Below are 14,054 nucleotides of genomic sequence, written 5' to 3'. Positions count from 1 at the left end.
CAAAAGATAAGGCCACAGAGTATGAAGTCTCACAACTCTGCATTGAATGCACACAAATAAGTACACTAATACAAATAAGGATTAGTTCCTGAAAAACTGCTCTAATATTGTTTTTTGTTCCATTCCCCTTCCACAAATTATTAGGATAAAATCAAAATATGAAGTGTGAAACTGAAATAAAAAGAATGTGTTTGAGCATATTTTTGAGACTTTTAATTTCTACTCTTCTCTGAGATAAAAAACAGTTTTCTGGAGAAAAAACTGAAATGGACAACGCAAAAACCATCTAATTAATCTTTCTCCAAGTACACCTGGTATACAATCACAGGGTTAGAAGAGACTGCAAGTGTCATCTAGTCTAACCTCCATTTAGAAAAAAAAAATAGTCCTGTCTGGTCTTTGGACAGACAGCACATTAGTTATTTGCAAAGTCAGAAGATGCATGAATATTTTCAGCCAGAATGACTAGAAATACATCTTTCTAACACAGAATTGAGCATCAACACCCTAAAACTCTCCAGCTTTAAACATTATTACTCCAGTGTTTTGGATTATGACTGTAACAACCCACCCATGAATTACTAAGTATTATATAGTCCAATTTTAAACACACATACTAAGTTTCAGCATGTAGGGTTTGTTGTTGTTTGAAAGCTGCTATTTCAATTGGCCCATCTTTCATCATTTCTTCTCATGTGTTATCCCAGCCCACTTCTATGTTGTTTGTTTAATCCTCAGGATATCAGCAACTTTGATTTGTTCCACTTCTTTTGTTTACCTTTCTTGCCAAGTAATTTTCACATGATGCCCTTTTTAATGTTCATTCAGTTTTGGCTGCTGTTTCAAAGCTTCTGTTTCATATATAATTCATTTAGTTTCATGCAGATATAATGTGTTTCTCTATTGAAGTGTATTGGTCTTTATCAGCAAATCCACCATTTCAAATATCTGCCTTCCAACAAGACTCACTTCTATACTTTTAGACTGTTTAATCATGTACAGATGTGACACTTTATATATGGGGCAGCATTTTTGCAAGTAGATATCATTTCTTGTTTGTCCTTCACTCATAGGAGGGACACAAAAGGGGGCACTTCACCTCTCCCTGTGACACTCCATGTGACTCCTCCCACCTCCCCCCCCCCGCCCAGGGCCCCCACTGTCTCCCATCCTCTCTGATACCGCCTTTGTATATACAAACATCAACATGCTTAACTATTCACTTTCCCCCCAGATATGTAGTATTCAATCTGTTTATATGGAATGTGGGAGTTGGTGAGGAGCCATTTTAGGATATGTATGATTTATTAAAAGATAAGTTTTAAGTAGGACTGTAACTTAGACTGCTTTATGGTATTGTACCCAAATATTGCATTTCAATGGGGGATTCAACTTCCTTTATAGGAACAGACTCCTGAAATTTTTACCAGCCCACAAAGTGGTCCATAGTCATGCAAATAGTCCCATTGTCTTCAGTGGGATTGATCAACTGATTAAGATTTTAGAAGATTAGGTTCCAAGTTTGTAAATTGTTCTGGATGAAATTGACAATGCTTGAGCTGTCAAATCAGAAGGAGCATAATTTGAATAAAGATGGGCAAACATATGATAAGTCTTAGCTCCATTGCTAAGATGAAGAACATATTTTCAGCAAAGTTCTTGGCAGATTCCTGATGTAGCTGGCTGGTTTAAGGCTGTCAGTGCCTGGCATTATAGTTCTCTCACACAGAAAGCTGGAAAACAAGAGATCAGTTTTCTTTGTTTTGCTGTTCTAGTTCCATTTAACAAAATGCATGTTAGACTAGTTTGGCTGCAAAGAAGAATTCTGTGTACACTGGGGACAACATCTGATTCCCATCAGGCTGCAGAACTGGGCTGACATCGGAATCCAAACATCCTCTGGTCAGTGCAAGTAGAGACATTCCTCTAATGAATTGAACTTTATGGGATGCGGTATGGATGTCATGGATAATTCAGAGCAATGGGGAGAAACAGAATCAAAAACACTATTTAAACACCTTTCATGTACCCCCACACACCCATTCCCCTTGAGGACCCCTGACCAATGTAACAGCACAATAAATATGCTAACAAACTTAAACAAAGCCTTTGTTTAAGTTTGTTAGCATATTTATTGTTCTGTTAAAACCATATAAAGAATGAATGTCCTCCCTAGCCGTGTTCTGCTACTTAAAGGTGCAGAGTACAGGCCCAGGGGCAGCCACAAGTCTTTCCGGTACCCCATGCCGAGTAAAAATCTCTTGCTGATACTGTGTACTGGAGAATACTACACTGCTTGTACCCTTGATGGTATACAATTAATACACCTGGATATAAATTTAAGACTTCAGGACAAAAGACTTCAGTTTGAGTTAAAGTTCTAAATACATAGTAACAACAGAAAGGGGGCAATAGTTTTCCAAAACGTAAATGTTGGAAAGCTAGTAAAAAGGAGAAGCAGGAATGCATATTTAGGTGCGCTAAATGACCTCATAGCCCCACTAAACCATGCATTGTATAAGGTAGGTTCCTATCTATAACCTATCATTTCTAGTTAACATGGTAAACCCAGAAACATTGATGATCTGGCCAGGAACCCTAGTGACTGTATACATCAAAAGCCTCAAATACTTTGAAGGTTTGCCTGCACACAAGCTAAATCAACCCACAGTGCCATATACAGCAGTACATTGTATATGTAGCACAGTTTTTCAGCTTTACTCTAGGGAATACAATACAATAAATTGAACAATTACAGCTATAACTTCAATTTCTGAAGTATCCATGAGTAATTTTCTTCAATAGTGACCCTAGCATTATCAACATTTTGTTCACACCTAATCAGCTATTTATTTATTCAGTTAATATACCTACATTCTTTAAGAACATAAGGGCCAGACTGAGTCAGACCAAAGGTCCATCTAGCCCAGTATCTCATCTTCGGACAGAGTGTCCAATACCAGGTGCACCAGAAGGAATGAACAGAACAGATAATCATCAAGTGATCCCATTTCCTTTTGCCAATTCCCAGCTTCTGGAAAAAGCGAGATTAGGGACATCATCCCTGCCCATCCTAGCTAATAGTCATTGATAGACCTATTCTCCATGGATATATCTAGTTCTTTTTTGAACCTTGTTATAGTCTTTGCCTTCACAACATCCTCTGGCAAGGAGTTCCACAGGTTGACTGTGAATTTTGTGAAAAAATATTTCCTTTTGTTTGTTTTTAACCTACTGCCTATTAATTTCCTTTGGTGACTCCTAGTTCTTGTGTTATGGAAAGAAGTAAATAACACTTTCTTATTTACTTTTGCCGCACCAGTCATGATTTTATAGACCTCTATCATATCCCCCATTAGTTATCTCTATTCCAAACCGAAAAGTCACAGTCTTATTAATCTTTCCTTATATGGAAGCTGTTCCATACCCCTAAACATTTTTATTGCCCTTTTCTGAACCTTTTCCAATTCCAATATATATCTACATTGTCCAGTCAAAGAATGAACTGTTTATATGGTGCCTTGCAAGAGAACAATTTTTGTAAATTCATAAAACAATACCATATCCAAGAATCTCTCTCTGACCTGCTTATTCTGCAGATCTAGGCACAGGTAATTTCTTCACACTTTGCTGTTTAAATTGCAGTGGGAATCATTTGACTGGAAGTAAATATGCCAAAGGAACAGACCTTTCCCATAGTTTTAATATTCATCATCCTGACTAGGATCTGCACATTTGGATCCCAGGGAGCTGTAAATTCACATGAGAAAAGGCTATGAAGAAAATAAGGGATATTCTATCTTTGAAACTCTCAGTTTATGATACTCTCATTGAAATCAAAGGGAGTGTCACAGACAGATAGCTTGCCAGACTAGGCCCTATGGCTACAAACCTACAAAGACTGATGCACATGAGTCACTCTGAACATTAAGTTGCCTCATTAAATTCAATGGAACTACTTACATGCATGTATTTATGTGTTTAGAAGTTAAGATTCTATGTCAGTGTCAAGTTTTCATTATTCCACACGTTGTGATAGCAACATCTAATATGAGGGTTCCCTTTTGATCTCACCCTTTTGTCTGCGTGTGGTGGAGAGGAACAGGGATCTGCAGTCTCAGGTCCCTTCTGGTTCAAGTCTTATATTTCTAAAATCTCATGTTTCGCAGCTTCAGTCAATCACCAGCAGGGGTCAGGAAAGGATTCTCTGCCCTGCCCAATGTATTTGGGGGATGGAACTTTTTGTCTTCTTTCTCTGAAGCATCAGAGATAGCCACAGCTGGAGATGGAACTGAGATTTCTCTGTCTCTGGGCTTGGTTGGCTAGTTCTTGCTCACATGCTCAGGATCTAACTGTTTGTTTGGGAAGGGTTGGGAAGGATTTGGCAGTTGCTTTGGGGGGATTTTGCCTTCCTCTGCAGAGTGAAACTCAGGTTGCTTGACAGGATTATCTGGCTATATCTCTGTCGTGGTATAATTCCCCACTCTGAACCTTAGCGTCCAAAACATGGGGTACCAGCATGAATTCCTTTAAGCTCAATTACCAGTTTAGTACTTGTAGCGCTGCCACCAATTAGGAATTCCAGTGCCTGGTACACTCTGGTCCCCCCAAAACCTTGCCTGGGGACCCCCAAGACCCAGTCCCTCTGGATCTTAATACAAGGGAAGTAAACCCTTTCCTCCACCGTTGCCTCTCCCAGGCTTCCCCTCCCTGGGTTACCCTGGAAGATCACTGTGATTCAAACTCCTTGAATCTTAAAACAGAGAGGAAAATTCACCTTCCCCCCTCCTTCTCTCTCCCCCTCCCAGACTCTCCCTGAGAGAGAAAGTAATCCTAACACAGAAAGAAAATTAACCTTTCTCTCCCCCTTCCCTCCTTTCTCCCCACCAATTCCCAGGTGGATCCAGACCCAGTCCCCTGGGGTCTCACCAGAATAAAAAAAAAGTCAGGTTTTACACAAGAACAGCTTTTAATTAAAGAAAGAAAAAACAGTAAAAATTATCTTTGTAAATTTAAGATGGAATATGTTACAGGGTCTTTCAGCTATAGACACTGGGAATACCCTCCCAGCCTAAGTATACAAGTACAAATTAAAATCCTTTCAGCAAAATACAAATTTGAACTCCCTCCAGCCAAATACACATTTGAACTCCTTCCAGCCAAATACACATTTGCAAATAAAGAAAACAAACATAAGCCTAACTCGCCTTATCACCTAGTACTTACTATTTTGAATCTATAAGAACCTGTATCAAGAAGATTGGAGAGAAACCTGGTTGCACATCTGGTCACTCTCAGAACCCAGAGAGAACAACCACCAAAAACTAACAGCACACAAAAAAACTTCCCTCCCTCAAGATCTGAAATTATCTTGTCCCCTGATTGGTCCTCTGGTCAGGTGACAGCCAAGCTCATTGATCTTGTTAACTCTTTACAGGCAAAAGAGATATGAAGTACTTCTGTTCTATTAACTCTTACTTACCTGTTTATGACACGCCCCCCAAATCACTGACAGTGTGGAACCACACTGGCAGTGATTTCTCCCTAGAACTTTAGAATAAACAGATTAATAAACACATACACCTTTATATATACTACTAATTATGTAAAACTACAAGATTCTTCACATTGTAAGGACAATTTTTAACCAGTTGATTCTGGGAAACTTGCATGGGAGAGTGCATCAACTCCTTGATCCATTTCCGCTGCAGACGTTTCCGGGTTGTGGAGAGGTTCACCTCTTCCAAGCCACCGTTACTTTTTCCTTCATAGTAGACACCGTCAGGCCACTCAGTGTTATCTCCTCCTGGGGCTGTAAACTGACAAACCTGTAAGTCTCTGGAATAAAAGGGCTTGAGAGAATTAACGTGGTACACTCTGGGCTTTAGGAAGGAATTGGGAAATGCTATGAGGTAGTTAACAGCTCCCAGGAACTCTTGGACCATGAATGGCCCTTCCCATGATGCTTCCATCTTATGGGCCTGTTGCGCCTTCAAGGCCATAACCTGGTCTCCTACCTTGAAGGAACGCTCTCTGATATGTCTATCATACCAGGCCTTTTGCTCTTTTTGAGCATCCTTTAGGTTTTCTTTAGCAAGGGCTAAAGAGTGTCGGAGGGTATTTTTTAGGTTGCTTACAAAGTCCAGAATATTAGTTCTTGGAGAGGGTGTAAACCCCTCCCATTGCTGCTTCACCAACCGTAATGGCCCTTTAACCTCGTGGCCATACACAAGCTCTAACGGTGAAAACCCTAAACTGGGATGTGGTACAGCCCTGTAGGCAAAGAACAACTGCTGCAACACGAGGTCCCAGTCATTGGAGTGTTCATTCACAAATTTACATATCATGGCCCCCAAAGTTCCATTAAACCTTTCCACCAGGCCATTGGTTTGATGGTGGTATGAGGTGGCAACCAAGTGATTCACCCCATGAGTCTCCCACAATTCTTTCATGGCCCCGGCCAGGAAATTAGTCCCTGAATCCATGAGGATTTTGGAGGGCCAACGTACCCTGGCAAAAAGGTCTATTAGGGCCTGGCACACAGTTTTAGCCCTGGTGTTGCCTAGAGCTACTCCTTCCGGCCATCGGGTAGCAAAGTCCACGAAAGTCAGTATGTACTGCTTTCCTCTGGGTGTCTTTTTTGGGAAATGACACAGAATATCCACAGCTACTCGCTGAAATGGGACCTCAATTATGGGGAGTGGCTGTAGAGGGGCCTTGACCTGGTCTTGGGGCTTTCCCACTTTTTGGCACACCTCACAAGACCAGACATACTTGGCAACATCCTTGCCCATCCCCTCCCGGTGGAAGGACTTCCCCAACCTGTCTTTGGTTCTGTTCACCCCAGCATGGTCACTAGGATGATCATGGGCTAAGCTTAGGAGCTTCCCCTGGTATTTAGTTGGAACCACCAACTGTTTTTGTGGATGCCAGTCTTCCCAGTGTCCACCAGAAAGAGTCTCTTTATATAAAAGCCTTTGTTCTATAACAAACCGGGATTGATTAGAAGAGCTGGGAGGCGGTGGGGTGCTCCGTGCTGCCGCCCAAGCTTTCTGAAGGCTATCATGTGCTTCCTGCTGAGTCTGGAACTGTTTCCTGGAGGCTGTAGACACCAGTTCTTCCTTAGACTATGGACTTGGGCGTGGTCCTTCGGGAAGCGATGTAGGTGATGGGGTTGTTTTCATGGCTGGTGAACCGCTCTCCGCTGGTGCACCAGGTGATATTTCAGGCTCTGGCTGAGCCTCTTGTTTATGGTGTCTGCTGGTTCTGCCAGATCAGGCTCGCTGGCGCCCTCTGGCATTGGGGTTGAAGATGCGTTTGCAAGCACTGGCATCAATGCTGGCAATGGTTATGGTGCGGGTCTGAGACTGGAAGTACTGTGGGTGTTGCAGTCGTTGACAGGAGATCCGGGTCCACTACCTCTGTCTGGGTCTCTGCTAACACAGACGGGCCTCTGTGGACGGTTCAGGAACAGGGATGGGTATGGAAGCTTGCCTGGCTTTGCTGTGTGTAACCATTCCCACCCTCTTGGCCCGCTTTACCTGGTTGGCCAAGTCTTCCCCCAGTAGCATGGGGATGGGATAATTGTCGTAGACTGCAAAAGTCCACATTCCTGACCAGCCTTTGTATTGGACAGGCAGTTTAGCTGTAGGCCAGTCTACAGCTTGTGACATGAATGGGGTAAATTGTCACTTGGGCCTTTAGGTTGATGAATTTGGGGTCCACTAAGGATTGGTGGAAAGCTGACACTTGTGTCCTCGTGTCTTTCCATGCAATAACCTTCTTTCCGCCCACTCTCAAAATTTCCCTTTGCTCCAAGGGTATTTGAGAGGCATCTGGGTCTGGGGATCTTTGGAGTGATGGAGATATAATGATCTGCACTCAGTTGGGGTTCTTGGCGCAGTTGGCCTTTATATGTCTCAGTTCATTACACTTGAAGCATCGCCCAGCTAACTGGTCACTGGGCAGAGGTGGGTTACTGGAGATTGGTGAGGTGAGAGAATAGGGAGTCGGCGGCTTTCCTTGGGTTGCAGGTGGGGTCTTGGGTTGTCCTTGGATATAGGGTTTATTGTCGGTGTGACCCCTGTGATATTCGCTCCCCTTGATAGTAGCTTTTTTCTTTTCTGCCACTTCCACCCATCTGACTCCAATCTCCCCCACCTCAGTTACAGTTTTGGTCTTCCCATCTAGGATGTACCTTTCTATTTCCTCAGGAACATCCTCTAAGAACTGCTCCAATTGTATTAGGAGGTGCATGTTGTCCAGAGATTTAACATTGGCTCCTGATATCCAGGCATTATAATTATTTCTAATGTGGTAGGCGTGTCGGGTGAATGACACATCTGGTTTCCACCTTAGGGCTCTGAACCTCTGATGGGCATGCTCAGGTGTTAGCCTCATTCTGATTCTGGCCTAGTTTGAAAAAGTTTATAATCGTTCATGTTCTCCTTAGGCATTTCAGCCGCCACCTCTGCTAGGGGTCCACTGAGCAGTGGCCTCAGCTCTGTCATGTACTGGTCTTCAGTGATGCTGTACCCATGGCAGGTCCTTTCAAAATTTTCTAGGAAGGCCTCAGTGTCATCACCTGCCTTGTAGGTGGGAAATTTCTTGGGATGTGGAACAATAACTGGAGAAGGGTTGCTAGGATCGGATGTGGTCTTCTGCTTAGCCTGTTCTAATGCCAGGACCTGCTGGTGGGCTTCCCTCTGGAGTTCTATCTCTCTTCTGTGGGCTGCATCTTTGTCTTCTTGTTCCTTTTTGTGGGCCGCCTCTCTTTCTCTTTCCCTCTCTTCCTTCTCTCTTTACCTCTCTTCCCTCTCTCTTTCCCTCTCTCTTTCTTTTATCTCCAGCTCTTTCCTGTGGGCAGCCTCTCTTTCTCTTTCTCTCAGCTCCATTTCTTTTTCTCTCAGTTCCATCTCTTTTTGTTTTATTTCTAGTTCTTTTTGTTTCTTTTCCATGTCTTGCTTGTGGTCTGCATCTCTGATTTGTACCTCTGCCTCCAGTTTTGCCCGTTCTTGTTTCAGGGTGTCCTTGGTAGTCATGGTTTCTGCTTTCTTGTGTTGGGGTGCCCTCTGGTGTTTACTGCCTGAAATGCTGCTTTTCTGTTGCCTTCTTCGGGTTGCTTAGCAACAGAGTCAGTTTTTTTTAAACTCCTTCTACCTAGCTATTTCCTACAGTTAGAAAGAAAAAAACCATTCCTTTGCATATGTGTTTTGCTGGTGTATGGTGACTCACAACAGGAGTCCCTTTGTTTAACAAAGATCCTCGTTAAACCCTAATGCCTTTGTCTTCAGAGTACTCAGAAGGGAGAGACCAAAAAAATTTGCAGACCTTTGCTTTTAAAAACAATCTCCTCTAGCCTGCTTTACACACAGCTAGCATGGAAAGACAAAGAAAAAATCCTACTGGCTTTTGCTTCTAAGCCCAAACCTCTGTCTGCCTGCAGATAGCTAGGAGGAAGAGAAATAAAAACCTCACTGGCTTTTGGATTCTATCTTATTTATCTATCCCACACGCTGCACACCATGTCATCGTATAATTCCCCACTCTGAACTTTTGTGTCCAAAACATGGGGTACCAGCATGAATTCCTCTAAGCTCAATTAGCAGCTTAGTACTTGTAGTGCTGCCACCAACTAGGAATTCCAGTGCCTGGTACACTCTGGTCCCCCCAAAACCTAGCCTGGGGACCCCCAAGCCCTGTCCCTCTGGATCTTAATATAAGGGAAGTAAACCCTTTCCCTCACCGTTGCCTCTCCCAGGCTTCCCCTCCCTGGGTTACTCTGGAAGATCACTGTGATTCAAACTCCTTGAATCTCAAAACAGAGAGGAAAATTCACCTTCCCCCCTCCTTCTCTCTCCCCCTCCCAGACTCTCCCTGAGAGAGAAAGTAATCCTAACACAGAGAGAAAATTAACCTTTCTCTTCCCCTTCCTTCCTTTCTCCCCACCAATTCCCTGGTGGATCCAGACCCAGTCCCCTGGGGTCTCACCAGAATAAAAAAAAAAAAATCAGGTTCTTACACTAGGAATACCCTCCCAGCCTAAGTATACAAGTACAAATTAAAATCCTTTCAGCAAATACAAATTTGAACTCCTTCCAGCCAAATACAGATTTGCAAATAAAGAAAACAAACATAAGCCTAACTCACCTTATCACCTAGTACTTATTATTTTAAATCTATAAGAACCTGTATCAGGGAGATTGGAGAGAAACCTGGTTGCACATCTGGTCACTCTCAGAACCCAGAGAGAACAACAACCAAAATCTAACAGCACACACAAAAACTTCCCTCCCTCAAGATTTGAAAGTATCCTGTCCCCTGATTGGCCCTCTGGTCAGGTGACAGTCAGGCTCACTGATCTTGTTAACCCTTTACAGGCAAAAGAGATATGAAGTACTTCTGTTCTATTAACTCTTACTTATCTGTTTATGACAATCTCACTTAATATATTCCCTGTCATTGCAGGGATTTCAGGCATTGGTGCACCTCAGTCCTAATTGCTGCCTGTGGTACACAGTATTTTAGTGTCCTGAGGACTGTTATATTTTGGTCTGATTTTGGTTGTTGATTTTAGCATGTGTGTGGTTGGTGGTATTGGTACCCTGTAGTCAGGCTGGATGATTGGTGGTTATTTCTGACCTTAGGCTACAATATCCCTGATTCATATTACCATCCTAACCTCTGCCCTCACTGGTCTATGCCCCTATCTTGAATTCATACCTCATCCAGTTCCAAATAATACTTCCTTCACTACATCCATTTGTCCTATGTATCATTTCCTTTCTGTACCTGTTTCTCTTCTGAAACAACAAATTCATCCCCCTCTCCTCCCCTACACACAAACTATGCAACAACAACTGCCTGGTGCCTTCTGGCTACAATATTCCAGGTGCAGCTGATGAGCAACATGGATCCTCTTCCCTAATTGTGTCATCACCAGTCAGACCATAGCTGGTTTCACAGATCAAGGTGGCTTCTTAGGCAAGGAACAGGCAGAGTAAGGAATGTCCAGGATGTTTGGAGACAGCCATAGCTAGGGTCAGAACTATAATTATTAAAACAAAAAACCAAAACAAAAAACCAAACCAAAACAAAAACAGTCACCCACCCTATGAGCAGTATCTTCTTTCTCCCTAATTACCATTTGAGGGGCCCCAATTTTTTTTGTTACCCTAGCACATCTATTTATTTCACATAAAACACACAAATTCTTAAAATCCAGACTCTAGTTTCATTTTTTGAACTCACTCTTTCAGACGCCGCATTCATTCTCAAATGCTTCCTGCAGTGGCCTGTCTAAACTATACAGGCCTCTTCTGCATGTGGATGGTTTCATGGACCATCTCCTGTAGGTGGATAGCTGAATGGTCCATTCTTCTGCATCAGGGAGAAATATTCCACATGGCACTGGCTTATGGAGAATACAACATGCCATAAATGTCCTGATAATCCATCCAGGGCAATATTATAGCATGTTACCTGAAGAATGAATACACCAATGGCTTTCTCATTGTTTTCTGGTGGACTTATGTGCACAGTTATAGAACCGTAGGACTAGAAGGAACCTCGAGAGGTCATCTAGTCCAGTCCCTTGCACTCATGGCAGGACTAAGTATTATCTAAACCGGGGTCAGCAACCCTGGCAGCCGGCTCTCCCGAGTAAGCACCCTGGCAGGCCAGGCCAGTTTGTTTACCTGCCACGTTGGCAGATTCGGCCAGCCGCAGCTCCCTCTGGCCACAGTTTGCTGTCCCAGGCCAATGGAGGCATCCGCAAGCACTGCGGGCCGAGGGATGTGCTGGCCACAATGCTTCCCACCACCCCCATTGGCCTGGGACAGCAAACAGCAGCCAGTGGGAGCCGTGGTCAGCCGAACCTGGTGACATGGCAGATAAACAAATTGGTCCGGCCCGCCAGGGTGGTTACCCTGGCGAGCCGCATGCCAGAGGTTGCCGACCCCTGATCTAGACCATCCCTGACAGGTGTTATACCATATTCTGGAGATACTGTGAGGGTGGACAAGGAATAACATGAGTCAGGTCAGGGGGGATATTCTCTGCCTCCTGTGAGGGCAAAAAGTCAGTTGAGAAGAGAACACATGTATCAGCTTATATGGCTGTTAATGCAGTAAAGGGGAGAGAGCTTGAGGTAGAATGGGGTATGGTTTTAGTTCAAAGGATATATGGATACAGGTTTGTTTCAGAGGAAGGAGAGGGAGAATTTCTTTCTTGTTTAGCCAGCCTTCCAGGAACTTGTCAGCAATGAAGCACCTGGATAGCCAGACATTGGTCAGCTGTAAGAGTCATGACAAAATCCTAGGATATCTTATATATAAATACGTAAATAGGTGGTCGGCATGGCAGACAGCCATCACATTAGTCTGGCTTTTGGTATACAGAGATCTCAGCCTGCTTGGTACCATGGCAAACACACCATTGAATTCCTTTTAACCTTTTATTAAAGATAAAGGAAAGTAGGAAAAACAGTTAAAGCATTTTAGTCTTTCATTTCAAAGGTGTCCCTTGTTTTCTTTTCTCTTTATCTGCAGAGAGGTTTAGAATGGAAAAAACAAACAAAACAAACAAACAAACAAACAAAACAGAAAAACCTTGTTTGACAGTCTCTTAGATATTATGAAACATGCTCATATCTATCCATTTGGATAAACAAGAATAAGTTAGTTGAGATGAGATAGAACTGCTGTTGTTAAAGTCCAATCATATTTCATCCCACTAGTGCAGTGTTTCCCAAAGTTGGGACACTGCTTGTGTAGGGAAAGCCCTTGGCAGGCCAGGCCGGTTTGTTTACCTGTCCCGTCCATATGTTCGGCCGATCGTGGCTCCCACTGGTTCGCTGCTCCAGGCCAATGGGAGCTGCAGGAAGCAGCGCAGACCAAAGTACATGTTGTTGTTGTTATTAATAATAATAATAATAATAATAATAATAATAATAATAATAATAATAATAATGTATTTATTATACTTTCCCACAAAATCTCTTACTTTAAACATGGGTGGAATAGCTCATTCCCTCATGTTGTCCACCAATTAGGCCTAATAATTGACATGCGAATTTTTGTTAACTAATTTCTGGTTTCACATTTTTAATTTTTACTAAGAAAAATGTTAACATAGTTCTTGAACTATATTAGTAGGCCCTTTTGTTCAGACAATTTAGTTTTTCTGTCTTCTTTTTGAACTTTTCCCATCAACATTTGTCAATATAGGTTATTGTGACATCTTATGAACTTTCACATACTTTTTACAGTTGAACCCACAATTAGGGTAAATGTTTAGATCCAAATATTACAACATAATCTCCCAGCTCTGCAACCTAACTGCCCTAGTCCCACCCTACCTATCTTCCCACTGTTTTTCTGTACTCTATTCCAAGCCACTCTAGCTGCCCCATTAACTGTTCACTAACCCCTTCCCCATCCCTTACAAGCCCTATGTTTCAGGCCCACGACAGAGCAAAAGACATGTCCATTCCTAATTAAGAAATGATTATTAGGGGCTGAAGAGCTTTAGTTCTGGCATCCGGGCTGAAAAATGGACAGAACATTGTCCTAGATATTTTGACAGTAAGGACTGCAAATGACCCTAAGTGCCAAGCAAGAATCTTATGAGCATAGCCACATATCACAATATTCCAGCACAACTTAAAGTGCTCCCAAAATGCTTATATATGCCCAAGGTCTATAATATAGACACCTGAGAAAAAAAGCTTGTGGAGCAGGCTTAGGTGATGCCTAATTATCCTTGTAAAAATGGTAAAAACGTCTACATAATCTTATTAGGTATTTACATACATATTTAGGCAGCTAAATAACTTTATAGATCTGGTCCAATGTCCCTGGAAGAAAACAAGTCTAAGAGAAAAAAAATCAAACTTTTATGGTAAAACATAAGGTTTGCATGTTTTAATGAGGAATCCTTATTTAATGAATTATTATTTTATTGTGTACAGAAAACCATCCGTCTTTGGTGGTGTCATCATGTTCTATCCTATTTTCACAAGCTTCCTTATGTTAAAATCATGTTCACTGACAGTG

This window comes from Gopherus evgoodei, chromosome 1 (assembly GCF_007399415.2).
Source record: "Gopherus evgoodei ecotype Sinaloan lineage chromosome 1, rGopEvg1_v1.p, whole genome shotgun sequence".
Lineage (NCBI taxonomy): Eukaryota > Metazoa > Chordata > Testudines > Testudinidae > Gopherus > Gopherus evgoodei.
Note: the sequence above shows the minus strand (reverse complement) of the source record.